The sequence below is a fragment of the Ambystoma mexicanum genome, chromosome 2p (genome assembly GCF_040938575.1).
Source record: "Ambystoma mexicanum isolate Mex_15411 chromosome 2p, UKY_AmexF1_1, whole genome shotgun sequence".
Classification (NCBI taxonomy): domain Eukaryota; kingdom Metazoa; phylum Chordata; class Amphibia; order Caudata; family Ambystomatidae; genus Ambystoma; species Ambystoma mexicanum.
In genome coordinates this window covers 9,714,230-9,736,685 of record NC_090923.1, presented here as the reverse complement: position 1 = coordinate 9,736,685, position 22,456 = coordinate 9,714,230, and the positions used below count along the sequence as shown (strand labels likewise).

The following is a 22,456-nucleotide window of genomic DNA, read 5'->3' as shown; positions in this document are numbered from 1 at the left end:
AACAAGAATGCCAGAAAGCTGGTGCCTTTCAAAGGCACAGGGACGACCTGGCGGCACAGATGCAGGCTCTTAGTCAGGAAAGGGACACCTTAGGCCAGGAAGTCTGCCAATTAAAAGAAAACATTGAAGAAAATCACTTGGCCCTCCAAGGACTGGGTGACCTCCAAAAAGAGCATCAGAACTTGTTAAAGCACACCAGGAGGGTAGAAGATGCTCTGGCAAGAAAGGAACAGGCCAGTAGGGATGGGACTCAGGAGGTAACACTCCTGCAGCAAAGAATGGCCCAGTATTCCAGGACCAACCAGGAAGCGCAGAGAGAAAATGAGGCTCTTTGTCAGCACAATGATAGGCTCCAGCAACAGGTAGCCATGCAGGAGAGACTGATAGAGTCTAGTAAGGCCTTAACTGAGGAACTGAAAATGCAGGCTCTTGCATTGCAACAGGGAGCAGGGGCGGATAGAGATGAGGGTCGCTGGGAAAGGGAAACATCTGAGCATAACCTCAGGAGCCCTAGTACCAGAGGCCTCCATCTCTCCCAGTCCCTGGACTCTGCCACCCCCATGTCCCCTGGCGCACATGAGCCCAGGGCCACGGGGATGGCAGATTACTATCCAGCCAAAAGTATGGGGCTCATAGGCCAGTACCACCCAGAAATGGAGGGGCGGGCATCTGGGTATGGGCACCCAAGCACAGTGCAATTTAGTGGGGAACCCCAGGAGAGTAGGACCACTAAGGGCATCCTGAAAACTTCTGCACAGTAAGTTCAGTGGGGGTGGGTACCCATCAAATCCTGGCAGCAAGGAGGGATCTGAAGACTCCTCTGAGCGGCCCAGAACACAGGAGACTAGGTCCCCACATTCTGCCAGCCACTCCCAGGCTTGCAGAATCCGGGAAAACCTGCAAGATCAGACGGGCACCTCTGGGAGCAGTGCCTCCGAGTCAGAGGATGAGTGGACCAGGGTTACCCGAACCAAAAAGGCCAACAAGGCAAAAAAGGGCCTTGCTTAAGGACCCCTTAAAGCAGATCAAGGCAATAAGGAGTGTCATAACCCCTTATCACAAGAACGCCAAGTATTCTGTTTGGGAATACTTGGAGCTTTATGAGCAAATGATGGAGACTTTCCATTTGAAAGACAGCAGTAACTGCATTCAGTATGTAAAATGGCCATTCTGTCCAGAATACTCCAGTTTCTTTGCGGGGCTGGGGGACCAAAATCATTGAAGATGGTCCACCTACAGGGCAGCCATCTTGAAACATTTTTCTGTTCACAGAAATCCCCAAGAGGCTCGCAAGGCAGCCTACAATTTGCAATGTGGGGAGGATCAGGCCCCACAAGAATTTGTGCAGGAGTTAAAGCGTGCTTTTGCGCAGACTACAAAAAGGGTACGCACGGACAGTAAAGAATTTGTTAATACATTTTCCCATGCCTTACCCAAATACATAATGACCCAGCTCGTGAGACTTTCACGAGAAAAGATCTTTAGACTGGGTCAATAAGCAAGCCTCCCGCATCTATGAGGTGCAAAAACCAGTGGAAAGTAAGAATCCGCCCAAAAACCCCAAAACCAACAGCACCCCCGCTGCTGCCAAGGTGGCAGAGGTAAAGGTTGCCCCCATTTGAGATTTGGAGATGGGGGGGCCTAAAAACCTGCCGGCACCAAATAATTCTAAGCCCAGAAGGCCCTCGGGCCAGTCACAGACAGGGTGTCGAGGAGGTAGTCCCACAAATGGGGTCCCTCGCTCTCCTGACTATGTAAGTCCCCGCTATAAGGGAAACAGTCCAATCCTGGGTTATGTGTGGACTCCTCCGGCCCAAGGGGGGGGGTCCAAACAAGCACCTAACCCAGGGAACTTCCCTCCGCACTTCCCCCAGGAGGGCAGAAATTCACCAAATCCTGGGCAGAACCTGTTCCCCAGGTATCCACCCAACTTCCAGCCCCAAAATCATCCATCCTTCTTTCCCCACTTCCCTGAGCCCAGACAACCTAATCCGGGAGAGGGGAGGCCAAGGGTGGAGGGGTACCCAAATCTTCCCAACCCGGGGCACTACCAGAGAAGGGATAGCTACCCTTCCCGGAATCAGCCAAGGGGAGAAAACAGAACCCCGTATCAGCCTGAGCGGGTTTCCCAACTTGAGCGCCAGGTCCAAAATATGGCACGGGATCTGGGTCACATACTGAGGGATCAACAGAACCCTGAGATGAGTATGCCACCGCAGAATGCCCCAAACTCTGGGCCTGGTGCTCCAGAACAATGACGGGGCAGCACCCGATAACCCACCGGTTCCCAAGGAGGAGGCACAAGGGGAAGGGGGGGTGTAAAGCCTTGAAGGAAGCTTCCTTCCCAACTTGTAAACAGCCCCTGGAAAACCAGGAACTGGAAACAAAATCTCCTATCCCTGGAAGTCTGCCACCCAAGGAGCAGAGATGAGGTAGGAGAAACAAAGGACCCAAACAGACCCATTTTGTGGAGGAGGTACAGGTCTTCCAATTTGAGGGAGAGGGATCCTCAGAGGATCCTGGGAAAACGATCTTCTCCTTCAGAGATGGGGGAACTCCTCCCAAGGAAAAATGGGTCCCAAGGGATTCCAATCTAGACTGGGTAGATGTGGGGATTGAGCTGTCGCCGCCCATCATTCTATCCCAGAACCAACAAGACCGAAAACCCCTGGTTCAAACCCATCCTGGTGACTGCCTCCAAAAAGGGGGGGGGGCGGCCCAGAACCGGAACCAGAGGAACTCAAAACCGCATCAATAGACTGGGTAGATGTGGGGATTGAGCTGTTGCCGCCCATTATCCTATCCCAGAACCAACAGCATCAAAATCCCCGGGTTCAAACCCATTCTGGTGACTGCCTCCAAACAGGGGGGGTGGCCCAGGACCGGAACCAGGGGAACTCGAATATCCTCTTTCAAGATGCCAACTTTTTCTTGCAGATCCCCATGACACTCCACAGAATTCTGCCCAAATCTCTTCTCTCGCAATGTCCAAAACCAGAAAATCAGCCCACCAGTTGTCCAAAAATGTGCATTATCTCTGCCCCCTTGAGGAGAAGGAGGGAAGATACTATGCCCCGGTACAAGTACAGGGGCAGGGTACAATTTTGGCACTGGTGGACACTGGATCCCAAGCTACTCTTCTGTCCAAAAGAGCCTTTGATGAACTAAAGGCAGGAAGGGGGGAGAATTACCGTATTCCTCTCACCTCTCTTCCTGGACAACTCCAGAACTTTGACGGGAAGGAAATTCCCATCGAGGGGTCTGCAGATTTGGACATCAAAATTGGGTGACACAAGGTGAAATACCCGGTCATAGTAGTGACTCCAGAGGGCACCCCTTGTTTACTAGGGAATGACCTCCTGAGAAGGTTGTCACCCCTAATAGATTGCGTAAACAGGTCCTCTGGACCCAGACTAGCCGACCAATAAAATTAAAACAGAGTGTCAACCATGTTAGTTTAAACGGCACCTGCCACATGGATGAACAAATTTCTGACCAAGTCGAATTTCGCTTCCAGAACAACCAAATTCCAGATGTCACAGTAATAGCAGTAGGACAACAGACTGGTAATGGGGGGTCCTCTCCATTTCTGAAAATCAACCTTCCCTCCAGTTTAAGGTGGTACTCCACACTGGAAGGAAATACTCTGAAATTCTTTACTAATCCACAATCAGAAACTCCCACTCCGATACTCCAGAAAGATGTGAAATCAGCTCCGAGCCTGGCTGATATTCAGCAAATTGGAGAGCAGTTGTTCATCCCTATTCAGTTAAATGATGGGAAGGACTCTGTTCTCGCTCGAGTGTGTGTGAACAACGGTAAGAGCTTCATCAGCGAAGCCATGTTCCGCCAACTCCCAAAAGATCCAGCCATTCCCACATTCAAACTGATAGACAAATGGGAAATGGACCTGGAAGCACCTAATTCCAAACATTCCTGCCAAGCAGGTGTATGCTCAAAATCTCCATTGGCAACAAGAGCATAGTCCATAATTGTTGGGTCGTGCGAGACGTCACTGCCGCCTTTTACTTAGGCAGTGACATTCTCAATCGCTTTGCCATTAGTTTGGACCTAATAAACTTCAAAGCTTGGTCCCGATTAGCGGATAATCCCATGGGCTTTGATGATCCAGAAAAAGCATTTAGGTCAGCTCAATAGCTATCTTATGCAGTTGAAATTCAGATTAAGAAGGAAGTCACCATCCCAGAAAGGACCCGACAATTCTCCCTGGAAGTAAAAGTTAAGAGGACAAAAATTGAAAAACCCTGATGCTTATATTCATCTAAATGCTTTCCTCCAACAGCAAGGGTTAGGGGTAAACCCAACACCATACCATTCCAATAGAGGTGGATAACAGCGACTTAAAGAGTATTACTCTAGCCGCAGGCACCATTATTGGAATGGCGGTTAATGACTGACATTTCTCCATTGATTTAGGAAATGAACTGTTAGGACCAATCCCCAAGGACTGTTTTGACAGTGACAGTGATGACAATACAACACCAGACAGGATCTTTACCCGGCATGGGGGGGAACTTCCTGGTGTACACTTCCTGCCCTTATGGCAAGAAAGACGTGACTTGTGACTTCAGAAGGGATGAGATGATTTTCCAGGTCCATGAGGGCTGCCTTTCCCACCTGAAGCCTCCAGTCCAAATCAGCACTCTGACCAGGGACTTCTCCACCCAGCTGGAGGAGGCCTCCGATATAGCAAAACCAGAAGTCTTTCCAGGCTTCAGGCAGATGGTGGAAGAGAGAGTCAACCTAGCTGATGCCTGCGTGACTCTGGAACAGAAGCAAAAGTTGAAACAAGTTTTCTTAGATTTCCAAGATCTCTTTGCGGTAGACTCATATGACTGTGGTCGCACCGACATCCACACAACAATAATTCCCACGGACCCTGGCATGACTCCAGTGTTTGTGAAGCAATATCGCTTGCCTCTCACATCAATGGAGTCCCTTACTGAAATAATTAAGAACCTTGAGTCCCGGGGAATAATCCGTCCAGTACACAGCACCTTCAATAATCCGGTGCTGGGAATATTGAAGCGAAACGGCCAGTGGAGACCCTATGCCGACCTTAGGGAGCTCAACAAACGGGTCCATACTTCCCGATGGCCTCTGCCCTACATTGACCAAGGGCTGGCCCAGATTCAGGGGTCACAGGTATTCACTGCAATAGACCTAACCAATGGATACTGGACCATGCCTGTCAGTAGGGAGGACAATACAAACTGGCTTTTACATTTGGGGGCCACCAGTACACATGGACCCGGACTCCCTTCGGATACCTCAACTCCGGCAATGAGTTCAACATTTTCCTACATAAGGCCATGCCGACCTGGGTGCGAGGGGTAACCTGGCTTATGTATATAATGTCCTAATCAAAAGTTCATCTGTGGAAGAACACATAGCGGAGATCCGTTATGTTCTGACACAGTTGAGGGCCGCCGGAGCAAAACTTTCCTTTCAGAAAGCACAGTGGTGTAGAACCAGTGTTAATTTCTTGGGGCATGAGATTACTCCTCATGGTCTCTGTCCCCAGGAAAAGAAAGTGGAAGCACTTCAGAAACTGAAAGACCCCACAACTCTGCGGGAACTAAGGAGCCTCCTTGGACTGACTAATTACAGCAGAAAGTTCATTGAGGGCTACGTAGAGATCACCAGACCCCTGATTCATCTCTTGAAGGGGGGGTATGTGGGAATGGGGTCCAGAACAATCCGAGGCAGTAAGACCACTCAAAAGATGCCTCTCACAAGCGCCTTGCCTAGCTTACCCTGTCAGAAACAAGGAGTTCTTCCTGGAGACAGGGTTCTCTAATACGTGCTTGACGGCAGTATTATACCAAAAGCATGACAAGGTCAATAAAGTAATCTCCTATGCGAGCAAAACTTTATCCTCTGTGGAGGAAAAATTCAACGATTGTGAGAAGGCACTTCTGGCAACGGTGTGGGCATTGAAGAATTACCGCCCGTTCATCCAGGGGGAACACATCATAGTGGAGACTCCACACCAGCCTCTGCAATATCTCCAAAGTGACAGAATCCTGGCCGGAAATGTGAGTAATTCCCAAATTACTTCCTGGATTCTGTCAATGCAAGGCTTTCCTGTGGAGGTCAGATATGGCCAAAACAAGAAGAGTCCCCTCGCGCAAGGTCTGGCTGACTTGCATGACTGTGCCAGAGAAAACTGTCTCGAGGACGAAAGTCTAAAAATCAAGGACAAAATGGAGACATACCTTAATTCCCCACACAAATTCTTTGAAGAAAAGTGTGAGGGAATGCCCACTGTGTGGATGGATGCTCTTACCATGTTGAAAACAATAGGGAAAAAGAACTGGTGGCCAGGGTAGGGAAAGCGTGGGTGAATGCGTCTCCAGAACCCTCCGCTGGGTACAAAATCGGTCCCCGAAGTAGTCAAGTAGCAGAGTTGAAGGCTGTGCATCAAGCCATCCTCACTGCTGTCCAACATCAACTCCACAAACTGGTCATAATCACAGATTCGGATTATGTACGGAACGGGTTCGTGGAGCACCTGGTCAATTGGAAAACCAGAGGCATGCTATGTGCTAACAACAAACCCTTGAAACATGGGAAGTTGATCCAAAACATTGATGATCTGGTCACATCGAATGGGATGACCATCTACTGGAAAAAGATCAAGGGTCATTCCAAAGTAGAGGGACCAGACAAAACTCAAAATGACTTAGCTGATCAGCTGGCCAAAAACGGGGCCATCCAAGGGTATCTAATAGAGATTGAGTCCCTGTTGGGGGAAATCCAGGTCACGGCTATCACTAGGTCCCAGACAAATGCTCACAATGATCTTTCAACTGCACAATGGAGTAAGGAGACCCCTGATGCTGATTTAATTACAGCTCAGAAGGGGGATCCAATAATTGTTAAGTTTTACCAACACATTGAGGACCCTGAGAACTTTCCCCTGACGGATACCGATTACATTGGGAAGGAGGACCTTAGAGTGTTGATGAAATGTCCAAAAATGTTCCGAATCCAAGACGTGTTGTTGGTAAGGAAATCCCAAGCCGACCATGATCAGTGGGTGCTTCCTACCTCATTCCGAAGCCTGAGGTTAAGTCACACCCATGATGCGGCCACCGCCGGTCATAGGGGGTTTCACACAACACTGGAAATCTTAAGAGAGGTTGCATACTGGCCACACATGGGGCAGGTCATCGATCAATACTTGAAGGGGTGTCTGGTGTGTGCACAATTTCAGCCATCATCCCTCACACACCGTGCGCCTCTCCAAAAGAGGAGTATTACACTGCCATGGTCAGATTTGCAAATCGGCTTCGTAGGCCCTGTGATTCGCTCGTCTAGGGGAAACAAGTACATGTTGACGGTCACATGCTTGTTTACCAAGTGGGTGGAATGTCTCCCGGCCCCAAACTGCAAGGCAGAAACAGCAGCTGTCCTGATGATTAACCACATATTTTCCCGTTTTGGTCTACCTCAAAGGATTGAGTCAGACAGAGGTAGCCATTTCACCAGCAAGGTAATGACAAAGATGTGGGAGATACTGGGGGTCAAAAGGAAGATACATTTTGCTTACCGGCCAGCCTCTTCAGGTGCAGTGGAGAGATACAACAGAACCATTGTGAGCATATTAAAAAAGTTTGTGGCAGATTCTAGGCCAAGTTGGCATATCCGATTACCTCTGGTCCTAATGGCCATCAGATCTACCCCTTCATCTGCAACTAAAATGTCACCATTTGAGCTGATGACTGGACGCAAGATGGTGCTTGACCAGCATTTACTCTACAGGACCCAAGAGCAGACGTTGATCAATGCCTCCACAACTCATGAGTATGTGGAGAATTTGAGGAAACACCTCCAACATGCTTTTGCCTATGCTCAGCGAAATCTAAAAAGATCAGCTGATAGCATGAAGACCCATTACGATTTGAAAACTTCCAGGAAAGTATATAATGTGGGAGACCGGGTCTATCTATACAATTTCCAAAGGAACCAGGCCAAACAGCGAACATTTTTGCCTACATGGAAAGGACACTTTGAAATTATAGACAAGATCTCCCCAGTTGCATACAAGATCCGCATCCCCAAAGGTAGTTTGGTCGGAAGGGGAAGACAAGTGGGTCCATATAAATCAGTTAAAGTGTTGCCATCCCAGGCACACTCTGCAACAACTGGAGGAATCCTCTGGAATCCCAGAGGGGGCCGCTCCAGAGTAATTCAGTTTTAACCCTAAAATATCCCACAGTCTCTAAAATATTATGATTCTTAAATGCCAATGTATCCTGTTATATCTTGTTTTTAAAATAAGACTGCAAAATGTATCCTGATGTATAAAATGTATATGTTCGCCACACCATTAATAGTGGTGGAAAAATGTCTAGGAATGTGTATTGCCGCTTTGCTTTATCATCCTAGGAGAGATGAAACCATGGAGACTGACCATAAAAGAGGACCTGGGGACCGGAAGCAAAGATCCGAGGGGCCCGGGGTACCGCCCAATACTACCATCAGGACCGGCAAGGAGAACTGATCGAACGACCCTGATGAAGGAAAATGCTGAACTGTGCCATCTGCGGAATCGAAAGAAGATGATGCGGACATCCCAGCGCGTGGATCAAAAAATCATTTGCACCCGACTTCCCCTCGACTCGAAATCAAAGCGCAGTCGGGCGGGGGTGCTTGTCAGGGGTTTTGACCCATGTTCGAGTTATTATGCTGCAACATTTGGTGCTGTGGGCATAGGAAATCCGAGATGGCGGAAAAGCCCACATTTGCGCCAGGATCCAGGAAAACCGCGCTGTTTTTGCACACACCAAAATGTTCGCCTGACCTACCACCCACCAGTGCGAGCGTGATGGGCCAGGAGGGCCATGGGTGAAATGTGTGCAAAAGGAAAACAGCAGTGCCAGTTGGCTCAAAATGCGCTTTGAAATCACCTTTGTTTCTCTGAAATGCAAGCTAAAAATGCCTATTTTAAACATTGCAAGATATTAAAACATCTCACTGAACACCAGCAGACATTTGGCAGAATGTATTCTTGTGTGCATACAAAATCTGGAAAGAGAAAGAGCCCAAAATAATGTTCATAATGAAACTGGCTGAGCCATGGATGTCAGCAGCTGAAGTGAAATTGGACTGAAAAACACTAAAATCTAAATGTTTAAAATAAATGAGTGACCTTCTGTTCAGTGTCACATAGTTGCAACTGTTAAATGTCATAGTTTTGAACTTAGAATCAGCGTTCTAGCTGCATGTGTAAAAATTGTAAGTTTGATTTGGATATAGAAAAACTGGGAACAAAAGTGACATTTAGCTGATGCCTGGCTTAAAGAGATTGAATTCTGCCTGGCAACTACCCCCGACAGGAGTTGAAACTTGCTCAGCCACTCTTCCCAGGCCTGACTGCATTCTGCTGCTCCCACCAAAAGGAGATAACACCTCCCTGATTGGATTAGGGGAGGAGCAGCTGGGGACTGCAGGAAACTGAACAATGAGCCTTCCTTGGCTCAGGCAAATGTTAAATTAGGGGGGGTCATAAATGGCTTCCTCTTGAGAGAAACGGGGAGGGGCAGTGCCTCTGTGGGCAACTTGAGTTGGAGTAAGCGGACAAACCAGAAATTCCACCATGTGCTTTGGGAAACCACACCCCTCTGGGCCAGAGCATAATTTTAAAAAGATGGATAATTCATAGTACGGACTTGTCAAAATTATATAATTAATATCATTATTCCTTTGATTTTTCTGTGCACATTTTAAGAGGTGTCAGAACTCTGTACCATGTTCTGAGCAAAGCCCCATGAATTATGGAGATTGCAGACACGGGTTCAGGCTAGAAAAATGAAAATTTACTGGAATATGTGTAGAAAGGTGGGGTACATCTGTGTCATTTTTGGTAAAAATCCAATATTGGTAAACCAACCAAAAAGCGCAAAATGTTGTCATTTCTTAATCCAAGCTCTTAGAAACATCAGAGTTGGAACAGAAACTACCTGATGTGATATATGATGTGTATATGTAATGTCAACCACTTGTGTATCTGGGAAATGTGTTTAGTTATGAAAATGATTTTCTAAGGTAGAAGCAAAGGGGAGTGTTCTTTCTGTATGCCATAAAGATGACACTTGATGACTCACTGCTCCCTTCTCAAATCGGGTCAAAGAGAAATCCTTGACCTATCAAATCATGAGTGGGGTGGGCAAAGAAAGTTAGCATCCACACCCATTTTCAAAAGACATAAAAAGAGCCACTGGAAGCCAGACAGGGACATTCATTTTCCAACCTTCAACTGAATTCCTGCGCAGCACACTGACGGAGAACTCCAGAACTTGCCTCCAGAACTTCACTCCAGAACTTAAAGCAGCGAGGCCTGGACCACCAGCTAAATCCTTTTTCAGCAGGCCTTCAGAATCCAGCAATCCAACCAAACTATTCTACAGCCGGGCGAGCTGTTGAATTCTTTGCCAAGAACTTTTGCCAGAACCGGTAGCAGACCCAGAAAGAAGTGACGACAGCAGAACCACAGACAAGATCAGAACCAGGGAGACCAGATCCAGAGATCCAGACCAGACCAGCAGAGCAGAGCTGACCCAGATAGCTGTGACTTCAGAACCAACCACCTGGAGTCCAGTCCCACCCTGACCAGACCCTGACGGCCTATTTCAAATTCATAGTGTGAGTACCCAGCTAGAACTGTGCAGAACCAATCTCTTTGCTTAAAATAATCTGATTCAAAACATTTGAACCTGTCCAGAACTGCATCATAGGAATCGTGTGTCCCTTGTCCGAATTTCAACCTGTAAAAGTGTAATTTTGCCATTTTGAATCATTATTTCATTTCTGAAAATCTACCTTCACGAAATCGTCCATATCTCTTGAACCGTTTGTGCTAGAAGCGAAATTTAACTTTCATTTTAAAGCTAAGACTTTCTATTCATTATACTTTTTCCGTAATCGCGCTCGACGCACTCGGGAAAAGTGCCGCGATTTGCGATTTGGCTCAAATTTCTTCACTTGTCAAAATAGCAGCTTCTTGCTTTCCTTTGCTGAAATTCGTTTGCAACCTGACAATCATTCATAGAGCATTGCTAAAGTGATCCTGAACTAATTTGAAGTAGCTATCACCCACCCTGAATCTCTTATAGGGAATTAAAATCATTTTTAGAATATTTTTCCCTTCTTTGCATACCACCTTTAAAGTACTTTGCCGGTGTTTAAAATCATCCCTGTTTCTCTAAGCTTGCTAGGGGGGAACTGAATTCGTATTGTACTGTGATTGTATTCCTGAAGACTGTGTGTGTTACTTCCATCTCCTTACATTGCATATGGGGGCGGGGGGGAGTGAATTGTCAGAGAAAAAGTGATCATATTATCTTTTGCTGAAATCATATCAAGTTTATTTCTGTACTGCCTTTTATTCATCTTTGCATCTCCTTGAAACCATAAAGCATTCCCAGCTACCTTGTTCTTTCCGTACCAACTCCCAAGTAATAAAATAAGTGTGCTTGTATAACATTATCCATTGTTGATCGACATTATACTCATAAGTGTGATATCAAATATTAATTTATTATAAAAGTGTGATATATATATATGTATTGTTTAAATTTTCCAATAAATCTTTTAAATTGCAAACAAACCTACTTCTTGGCTCAGTGAGGTCAAGGGGATTCAAAAGAGAGGGGCGTTATATAAGGTTTTATCATCCAGAGTATAACTTGTCATAAAAATATATAAATAAGGGCTTCCCTTGGGCGTCCCAGACGAGGCACTGACTTAGTGGGATTGCTGAATTGATGTCACTTAACACCTGCCTATGCTGGGGTAGATGTACCTGCTCTGCTTCCTCCATCTATACTACTGCCCACACTCCTTCCACATAGCCACTGTTATTAGAATGGGTCCCCTGCCTATGCTGGGGTAGATGTACCTGCTCTGCTTCCTCCATCTATACTGCTGCCCATACTCCTTCCAAAAAGCCGCTGTTTAGAATGGGTCCTCTGCCTATGCAAGGTTAGATGTACCTGCTCTGCTTCTTCCATCTATACTACTGCCCGTACTCCTTCCACATAGCCGCTGTTATTAGAATGGTTCCTCTGCCTATGCTGGGGTAGATGTACCTGCTCTGCTTCCTCCATCTATACTACAGCCCGTACTCCTTCCACATGGCCGCTGTTATTAGAATGGGTTCTCTGCCAATGCTGGGGTAGATGTACCTGCTCTGCTTCCTCCATCTATACTACTGCCCATACGCCTTCCATATAGCCGCTGTTATTAGAATGGGTCCCCTGCCTATGCTGGGATAGATGTACCTGCTCTGCTTATTCCATCTATACTACTGCCCATACTCCTTCCACGTAGCCGCTGTTATTAGAAAGGGTCCAGTGCCTATGCTGGGGTAGATGTGCCTGCTCTGCTTCTTTCATCTATACTACTGCCCATACTCCTTCCACATAGCTGCTGTTATTAGAATGGGTCCTGTGCCTATGCTGGGGTAGATGTACCTGCTCTGCTTCTTCCATCTATACTACTGCCCATACTCCTTCCACATAGCCGCTGTTATTAGAAAGGGTCCAGTGCCTATGCTGGGGTAGATGTACCTGCTCTGCTTCTTCCATCCATACTACTGCCCATACTCCTTCCACATAGCCGCTGTTATTAGAATGGGTCCTGTGCCTATGCTGGGGTAGATGTACCTGCTCTGCTTCCTCCATCTATACTACTGCCTGTACTCTTTCCACATAGCCGCTGTTATTAGAATGGGTGCCCTGCCTATGCTGGGGTAGATGTACCTGCTCTGCTTCCTCCATATATACTACTGCCCGTACTCCTTCCACATAGCCGCTGTTATTAGAATGGGTCCTCTGCCTATGCTGGGGTAGATGTACCTGCTCTGCTTCTTCCATGTATACTACTGCCCATACTCCTTCCACATAGCCGCTGTTATTAGAATGGGTCCCTGCATGTGCTGGGGTAGATGTACCTGCTCTGCTTCTTCCATTTATACTACTGCCCATACTCCTTCCACATAGGCGCTGTTATTAGAATGGGTCCCCTGCCTATGCTGGGGTAGATGCACCTGCTCTGCTTACTCCATCCATGCTACTGCCCTTACTCCTTCCACATAGCCACTGTTATTAGAATGGGTCCTGTGCCTGTGCTGGGGTAGATGTACCTGCTCTGCTTCCTCCATCTATACTACTGCCCATACTCCTTCCACATGGCTGCTGTACTTAGAATGGGTCCTGTGCCTATGCTGGGGTAGATGTACCTGCTCTGCTTCCTCCATCTATACTACTGCCCATACTCCTTCCGCTGTTATTAGAATGGGTCCTGTGCCTATGCTGGGGTAGATGTACCTGCTCTGCTTCCTCCATCTATACTACAGCCCATACTCCTTCCACATTGCTGCTGTTATTAGACTGGGTCCTGTGCCTATGCTAGACCACAAATACCCTCATTGTGGAAAGATAAATGCTGCACTTGAAAAGTCATCTGTTCATTATTCTATGCCCAGCATGGATGAGGGTGGTCAGGGGACTACCAGTGAGCTGGTTGTGAGTGCTGCCAGGTCACCTTATCAAGCAACGGGTTGTGACGGATGCAAAGTGGGTGGAGGGCAGATATTCTTGGATTTCTACATTTCCTTTGAATGGATAGAAAGACAAATCTGGGGGTCCCTAAAATATGTTGAAAAAGTTGAAAAACATTATTTGAACCCCTGTTTAAGGATACATGTACTATAAAATGCAAACTTCTACCCTCATCCAAACGTTCTGTGGAGGTGCTGGGATTGCTCGCTATCCTTCATTGCTCATTGCAACTAGGGCCATTTACAAAACCTTTTTCCGGGCCACTTGTGGTTCCAATTCCACACCTGGGCACGAGGGGAGGAATACATTCAATTTCAATCCAGAAAGGGGAGAGGGGACAGAGAGGGCAGGGGTACCCAGGTCAAGAGACAGAAGCAAAGAACAGGGTGTGAAGAGAGGCATACATATATATCATATCAGTCATTTACCTTTTGTAGCCTTTTCTCCTTACTTTTTGCTGAACAGGACCAAACACCTATAATGTATTCAGGTCTGGAGAAAGGAAACATTATTGTATGATTAAATAATCTACAGTACGAGTTATATAAATGAAATACGGAAAACATTTATATGGCATCCAGAGAAGATGTATAATTGAAATGTCTAAGGAGCTGCCAATCTACCCCAACGCCATGCCATCTCCCCCACCACCCTGGACCTCCCGGCCCATCATCAAACAAGCATTGGAAATGCCAACAGTTTGGGCTTTTGTGAAGGCCATGGGAAAGGCAGTTGGCCGGCACTGCCATAGTGGCATTAACTGCCCACTGATTGTAGGAGGTGCAAAATGGTGCGAGTACCTGGGCATGTAAGAGCAGTGCTTGGCAAATGCCTAATATTTACACACAAGCCAAAACTGTTGGCTTTTTCAAGGTTTGATTTTAATAGGACTTTAGTGAAGAACATGCATAGTGTTTATGTATCGAGTGACTGAAGGCAGACCTGGTTAAAACATGTTTATTACACCAGTAGCAGGTTTACAGCTCCAATTAAGTAATTAACTCTGTAAGACTTGCAGGTACTTCAAGCACAAAGCTTGATGGTAAGGCTTGATGAAAGTGAACCCGTAGAGAAACATTGAGGCGATATGTTGGGCAGGAAGGAGCAGGAACTGGGTGGGGAAAGCCATTGGGATTAGCATGGCAAGGCCAGTCAATGGGTTTGTGCCCCTCATATGCTATGTCTCCCTGTCAATACTGTAATGCTATAGCCTCTGTTTATTAATGGAGCAAGTGCCTTTGAATTGCCAAACAAAAATTTGGGGTTTGGAGATACTGAGATGAAGGATTTTAGTTGCATCGGTTTACATCATGTGCAGTATGAAACTTTGCTTTGGTTGGAGTGAAGAGATTCGTCTGAAATCTAAGTTGCGAATTAGTCGTGAAACTTTTGCCCTTTTCTCTGTGGTGTCCATTTCAAGTACTAACAGGAGACACTATTAGGAAATCTGTGTCCCTCCTCATATGCCCTTCCTCCCTATCTGTCATCTATAGCAATAGTTTAGACATATAATGGCCCTTACTAAAACCAGCCTCCTTCACATGCACAGGAGAAAGGCTTAATGGAAGGTTAGCCAGCCCCCTCCCCCCAGACCCCACCGGCATCACCAGCCCCCATCCCATACACATGAGGCTTAATGGAAGGTTAGGCAGCCCCCTCCACGTCCCCACCAGTATCACCAGCCCTTCATCCCATACACAGGAGAAAGGCGTAATGGGAGTCTAGGCAGCCCCATCCCCGCCCCATCCCATGCTCAGGAGAAAGGCTTAATGGAAGGTTAGGCAGCCCCCTCCCTGCCCCATCAGCATCACCCGCCCCCCATCTCATACACAGGAAAAAGGCTTAATGGTCAGTGAAGGAAAAGGAGAGACAAGTCACCATTTCCCCTCAGAAGACTCTTCTCACTGCAAGAGAGTGGAGCAGCTGCAGGTCACTCACCTGCAGGAAATTATGCCATTATTACTGCTTCATCCTTTGGGGGGCGTCTTCCATTCCAAAATATAGGATATGAGATGTAAATGAGCAGGAGACAGGGAGGGGTCCCAGGAACACGACCCCCACCGCTCAGAGCCTCCCAGAGTGACTGAGGATGGCTGGGCTGTCAGTCCTCATCAGTGGAGATGCAGAGCTGATAGACACGCTCAGTGCTGAGACACTGATCTCAGAACCATGCGCAGAAAGGATTTACTGAGGGGAGCATGCGCAGAAACCGAACACTGATCCTTAAAGCACGCATAGAACGGGATACTAGATGGAGCATGCGCAGTGAGCATCTACTCCCAAGGTAGATTCACAAGACAAAGAAAAACAAATCCATCATTCAGAGCCTCCCAGAGCGACTGGGGATGGCTCAGCTGTCAGTCCTCATCAGTGGAGCGGGGGTGCAGACACTGAGGGGATAATGGAAAAAGCATGCAAGAACTACTCCCAAAATAGACCCCGAAATTTGTAAATAAAGAGCGAAGACACTAATACGATAGAAGAATGCTCGGATTAGTTTCCTGTAATCTGCATTACTCCTAGACTTTTTCTTCCTCGTCCCAGTACATACCTTGGAATGTGCGCCCTCGCAGGAACTCTTTCAAAGGTTTCTTACTCAGGGTCTCCCCTTCCCAGCAGGTATAACCTCCCACTTACACACAACCATACATGCCAACCCTCCCGATTTATGCTGGAGACTTCTGATTTTTCAGTGAAAAATATAGCTATTTTTCAAATTCTCCCACCTATAATAATTCTAGCCCAAGGGATTCCTATGGGAAAATTAATGTAGTAGATTACTTGTAGTAACAACAGGAGTCAGCAGATCTTTTAACCAGAGGTTTATTTCTTCTTAGTTCTAAGCATAAATGCACGCAACGTGCATGTGTCAACAATAAAGGCCAACGTGCCTAATTAACACAGGGTATGCTGCCGTGATGTCCATGTGCGTAGTACGCAATGCAGGCCCTGTTTGTGGAGGAGCCGGCGGGACGCTCGTCTACTCCCGTCGCTCTCCCCGCTCCGCTCGTTGTGCGCGCGAAACCCTGCCGGGGCGGGCTTCCTCGCGCTCCGAGGTCTCGCGAGAGCGGGAGCTCTCGCGACGCTTCTACACATCTCCTTTTCTTTAACCAACAACACATTTACTGTAAAACATAGTCATTAAATCTCACCGGCCTTCTGTGTTCCCTTCTAGGCCGATCGCTTGTTCCCGGGCACTCTTCTTGTTGCACCGGTTCAGGGTCTATACTCGATGCTTCTTGTTCAACTTCGATTTCCGTCCTTTCTCTGTCGTCTCCTGCTAGTTCTCGTTCTTCCGCTCTTTCGTAGTCTTTTTCAGCTTCCATTCGCGATCTCTCCTGTGTACTCACTTTCTCCCGAGACTTCTGGAACAGTGCAACTCTTTCAATGTTCCATGCGCGTCCATCTTCCGTGCGGACGTGATTTGTTCCTCTGTGAATCACTTCGATGGGTCGGCTATAGCGAGACCCTGTGAACTGATCTTTCTGGGGTAGTCTGATTTTAACCAAATCTCCTTTCCCTATGTCGGATGCTTGCTTAGTCCTTCTTCTCCGATCGCTCCATGACTTCATGCGTGTTTTACTGTTTTCAATTCTCCACACTACTTCTGACATGTCCACTGCTTCGTCCTCTCGTACCTTCGACAACCATGGTGGAATCAGCGTGGATGCCGCACTCCTCCCTCCCAACATTTTGAACGGGGATATTTGGGTGATCCCATTTGGAGTGAGTCTGTGAGCCGCTATGGCTTCCTTGGTGATTTTGAGGGGGTCCTTTCCCGAAGCGGTTGCCAGTTGTATTGCACCTTTTATGAATCGGTTTGCCCTCTCCACGAGCCCATTGGCTTGGGGGTGATATAGGGCCGCTTTCTTTTGTTTGATGTGGTTTCTTTTCAAGAATTCCTCAATGTCCTTCGAAACCAGTTGCACCCCGTTGTCAGTGACCACTTCACTGGGAAGGCCTTCCCGCTGAAAGATTTCTGTGAGTACTTCTATGACTGTTTGGGTAGTTATGTTCGGGACAAACTCTGCCTCCACCCACTTGGATAGGTAGTCCACCATTACTATGCCGTATCGATGTTCAGGCGCCATGGCTTCCAACGGCCCTATGAAGTCAATGCCCACTTTGGACCATACCGCTTCTGGTATTTCTGTGGGTATCAGTGGTGCTTGGCGGACCTTAAGTCTCTTATCACTATTTAGACATTCATGGCAACGCTCTATCATGGACCAAATTTCTTGGTCCATGGATGGCCACCAGTAGGCCTCTCTCACCCGGCGGCGCGTCATTGTGTTTCCCAAATGGCCCGCGTGGGCTCTACAGAGGATGGTGCGTCTCATTCCTGCGGGGGGGATAATCTGATCACTTTTCATGATCAACCCTTCCGTTTCGGACAGCTCCTCCGACACTTTCCAATAAGGCCTCATGCCCTCGGGCAGCGTTTTTTCACTTGGCCAGCCTTCTTTAATCCATTTGCGAATCATGGCCATGGTGGGGTCTTTTCCATCCTCTTCCTCCCAATGTCTCTCACTGAGTTCTAGGTAAACAGGTGCCCTCAGGTCAGTGATGGATGCAACTATGCATTCTCCTTGCAGGAATGTGGTGGCTTTTTCTTTGCCCTCTGGTAATCTCGACATGCAGTCAGCTTGCGAATTCCTCCAGCCTGAGATGTGCTGGATTTCAAACGTGTACTCCTGCAGTTTGGCCGCGATGCGTGCTAGTCTGGGCGTGGATACCTTAGTGCCTCCCGGGCTAAGCATGTGAATGAGGGGCTTGTGATCAGTCACCAGCTTGAATTTCGTGCCCCACACGTATGTCCTGAAATGCTCCACCGCCCATGCACAGGCCAACATTTCTTTTTCAATGGTGGAATAGTTCTGTTCCGCCTCTGATAAGGCCTTTGAGGCAAATGCCACTACCTGTTCTGTGTCACCTTTCTTTTGAGTTAAGACTGCCCCTAGTCCATATGCACTGGCGTCTGTGGTGACGACTGTTTCCCACAACGGATTGAATGGCTGGAGGCAGGGTGCATCAATGATATGTTGCTTTATCTTCTCCACCGAGGTCTTCTGGGGTTCTTGCCATGTAAATTCCGATCCCTTTCTGAGTAATTCACGGAGGGGTGCCGTGGTCTCCGAGAGTTTGGGTATGAATTTAGCATAATAGTCGGCCAGTCCGAGAAATGACCTCACCTCCTCTTTACTGGTGGGTTCCGGCGCTTTTGCAATGGCTAGCATGAGATTCTGTTTGGGACTGATACCCTTTTCCGATATTTTATATCCCAAGTACTCTACTTCCTTCACCTTGAATAGACATTTTTCATGCCGTAGTCGCACCCCTGCTTCTTGTAACTTGCTTAGAACCGTCCTCAGCGTGGCATCGTGCGCCTGCTCATCCGCTGCATACACTAGGATGTCATCCTGGAAGTACACCACATTTTGAACTTTCCTTAGCAGGACATCCATCATGCGTTGAAAAGCCGACGCTGCTGATGACAATCCAAATGGCATTTTGGTGAATTGGTATGTCCCAAAGGGGGTGATGAATGCTGTGAGGGGTTTCGACTCTTCATGCAGTTGTATTTGGTGATATGCATTTCTCATGTCCAATTTTGAAAATATTTTTGCTTCTTTCATCAGAAGAATGAGTTCATTGATGCTTGGAAGGGGATAATTATCAGTGACCACTTCCAAGTTCAAGCTGCGCAGGTCTATGCACACCCTTAGTTCCTGTGACTGGGGCTTTTTTATCAGCACGACCGGGCTCAGCCATTCCGATGCTTCAATTTCTTCAATGACCCCTTCCCTTTTCATTTTTTCCAACTGATTTTTAAAGGTGTCCCTTGCTGTGGCTGGTACCGGTCTCACACGGTGCTTTACCGGGACCGCATTTCTTTTGAGCACCATTTTGTGTAGGAAACCTTTGATGTGCCCTGGCTCCTCCGAGAAAAGTGTCGGGTAATCACTTTTGACGACGTGTCCACTCGTAACCCTGACCGACAAAACCTGATCTTCGGTGCTGGGATCCAATCTGATTTTTAGCTTGTCTTGGTCATCCCAACCCAACACTGCTGGACCTTCGTGACTGAGGTACACTCTGGTTGTGGTTTCCCTTCCTTTAAATTCCACTCTGCCCTTGATATATCCCAGCAGTTCAACTGACGCCCCTCCGAACACAGTGGGTTTGTGCTTCGTGGTTAGTACTTGCACCTTCTCTTTTCCCACCATTTCCTTGTAGGTCCGAAGGGGTATGATCGTCAAATCAGAACCAGAGTCTGCTATGACCCTCGTTTCCCTGCCATCTATTTTGATCGTGCAGTGGGGCTTCTCTCTTCTGGCTCTTGTGCTGTTCACCATGATGACGGTGGGCCTTCCTTCATCTTCTGAGGAAGAATCTATCTCTGCCTTTCGATCTGCGTCGAGACTAGAGACTTTCTTGTTTCTCCACCGACACACTATAGAGAAATGGCCAATTCGTTTGCAGATGGAGCACTCTTTGTCTCTGGCTGGGCACTCTCTGTCGAACGCTAGATGCTTCGTGCTGGTACACCTGTGGCACTTGAGGGGCTCTCTCCTGTTCCCTCTTCCTTCTCTCGTGTCTATCGTTGGCCTTTCTTTTTTTGAATGGAATCTCACCGTTTGTATCTCTGCAGGACCCTGGGCTCCTGTACGCTCCTTCCGTCTTCCAGCCGTTTCCTCAACTGCTCTGGCAATTTCTATTGCTTTATCCAATTGCAGTTCCTTCTCAACGATGAATTTATCCTGGACTTTGCGACTGTTGGTGTGCACAGCCAACATGTCACATATGAGACTCTCTGCATTGTTGCCAAAACTGCACAGCGCCGCTAGTTCCCTCAGTTTTGTGACATAATCGTCCACTGGTTCGGACATCTCTTGCTTTCGGGTGTAAAACCTTATCCTATGGAGCACTGTGTTCTCCTTACTGGCAAATCTTTTTATAATTCTCCTGACCGCCTCCTTAAAAACATCGTCATCATCGCCAGCCACCGGTATAGGGGTGAGACTCTCGAACACTCGTTGACCTTCCACTCCCAGGGCATTGAGTAGCATGGCCCTGCGCCTTGCCGCTGAGAACCCCGCTCCTCCCAGAGCTTCCACATAAGTTGTGAAGAAGGGTTGCCATTGTGGCCATGGGATGGCAGGCCTACCCGGAGTTTGTAGAAAGGGTGTCGGTGGTGTCGCGCATTGCATGATTCTGCGTAGGTTCTGGTGATGATCCTCGTCGCCAATTTATGTAGTAGATTACTTGTAGTAACGACAGGAGTCAGCAGATCTTTTAACCAGAGGTTTATTTCTTCTTAGTTCTAAGCATAAATGCACGCAACGTGCATGTGTCAACAATAAAGGCCAACGTGCCTAATTAACACAGGGTATGCTGCCGTGATGTCCATGTGCGTAGTACGCAATGCAGGCCCTGTTTGTGGAGGAGCCGGCGGGACGCTCGTCTACTCCCGCCGCTCTCCCCGCTCCTCTCGTTGTGCGCGCGAAACCCCGCGGGGACGGGCTTCCTCGCGCTCCGAGGTCTCGAGAGAGCGGGAGCTCTCGCGACGCTTCTACAATTAATTTCTCCCAATTTCTCTTACGGATTCTCCCTCCCATGTGCTTTAGAATGTTGTCATGTATGTCACAACTCCTCAGTAGATCCAAAGCAGAGACATGGGCACCTTCAACCCCAGAGCTGGAGAGGTGCGCCACATGTCCTGGGAAGAGGAAGAGTAGGAGTAATGAAGATCACAGTAACTAATCCAAGGATTACCTCCACTTCCCTCTTCCTTGTCCCAGTACTTACCTTTCACTTGTACCAAAGCTAGTGGACAGGAAGGTAGCCCATGCCCACCATAAAAGACAGACAACAAGAGAAACCCTTCACCAACCCAACACCCACTTTATTGTGCAATAGCTCGAAGAAGGCACAAGACAAAGGACCCCCAGTGAGAAGTCAATGAGAAGCAGCTTCAAGAACTCCTCAGTTGGGGAGCAGGTGCAAGTGGATCTAGGTCACTGTTGTATTCTGCGATAGGTCCCACCTAAATCCTGACGCTGCGAGCCGCCTAGGTCCACAGAGCTCACACAGACACTGTTACACACCCGGGCTCCACGGGCACTCTGGCACACACGTGACATGCTCCTTTAATTAAGTACACGCGGTGGAGTTACGTCACTCTGCCGCATGTGTCTTTCTTAAAGACACAGACATTACACCCACAGCACACAATATAATGTTCTCCAATGTATAGAACTAACAATGACCAGTACAGTATCCTGGGCATGCCACAACAGGTGGCCGGGCCCCAGCTCCCGCCAGGAGTGCCAGTTCTGGAGTTCAGTAAATAGTCACTGAGGTGGGCAGGCCTCCCCCTCTCCACTCTCTGGCTGGAGATACCTTCTGCCCCGCCTGGCATGGACTCGCCTCACCTGTGTCCCCTCGATCCAGGGGAACCAATGTAACTGCATGAACCTCCTCCTTCATCTGGCAGCTTCGCATACTCTCTCCTCAGGGTGGCCTCTGGCTGGAAAGCCTCCCCCACCTTCCTGAAGAAGCTGGCATTCCTGGTGACCGTCGATCGCCCATCTGCTGCTGTCATCATGGACCCTTTTACAGCTACAATGTACAGAGGGGCAGGCTCATAGTACAGCGACATCTTTCCTTGGGGGTGACGGTTTCTGATGAACACCTCATTGCCCAAAGAGAGTTGATGTTGGCGGAGCCCCCTTTTTAAATTTTCTCTCTCAGTCTGCTGTCTCCTTTCCCGTTCCACCTGTTCATCATCGATCATGGCCGGCTCCCTCGGCACCACTTCTGGCAGCAGACCTCTCGAGCACCTTTGGAACATAGCCTTGGCCGGG

The 22,456-nt window shown here is 47.9% G+C and overlaps 1 protein-coding gene across 1 annotated transcript in view; it reads right to left on the bottom strand.

Moving 5' to 3' along the window:
- The window catches only part of LOC138567659 (zinc finger protein 585A-like), a 219,772-nt gene extending 204,071 nt beyond the window's left edge, over positions 1–15,701 (bottom strand). The window contains exons 1-2 of the mRNA XM_069646132.1: positions 15,528–15,701; positions 14,018–14,081 (exon numbers count right to left, since the gene is read on the bottom strand). The gene's annotated coding sequence lies outside the window, so the exon portion shown is untranslated. The remainder of the gene's footprint in view (positions 1–14,017; positions 14,082–15,527) is intronic.
- Between the last annotated feature and the right edge of the window lie 6,755 nt (positions 15,702–22,456).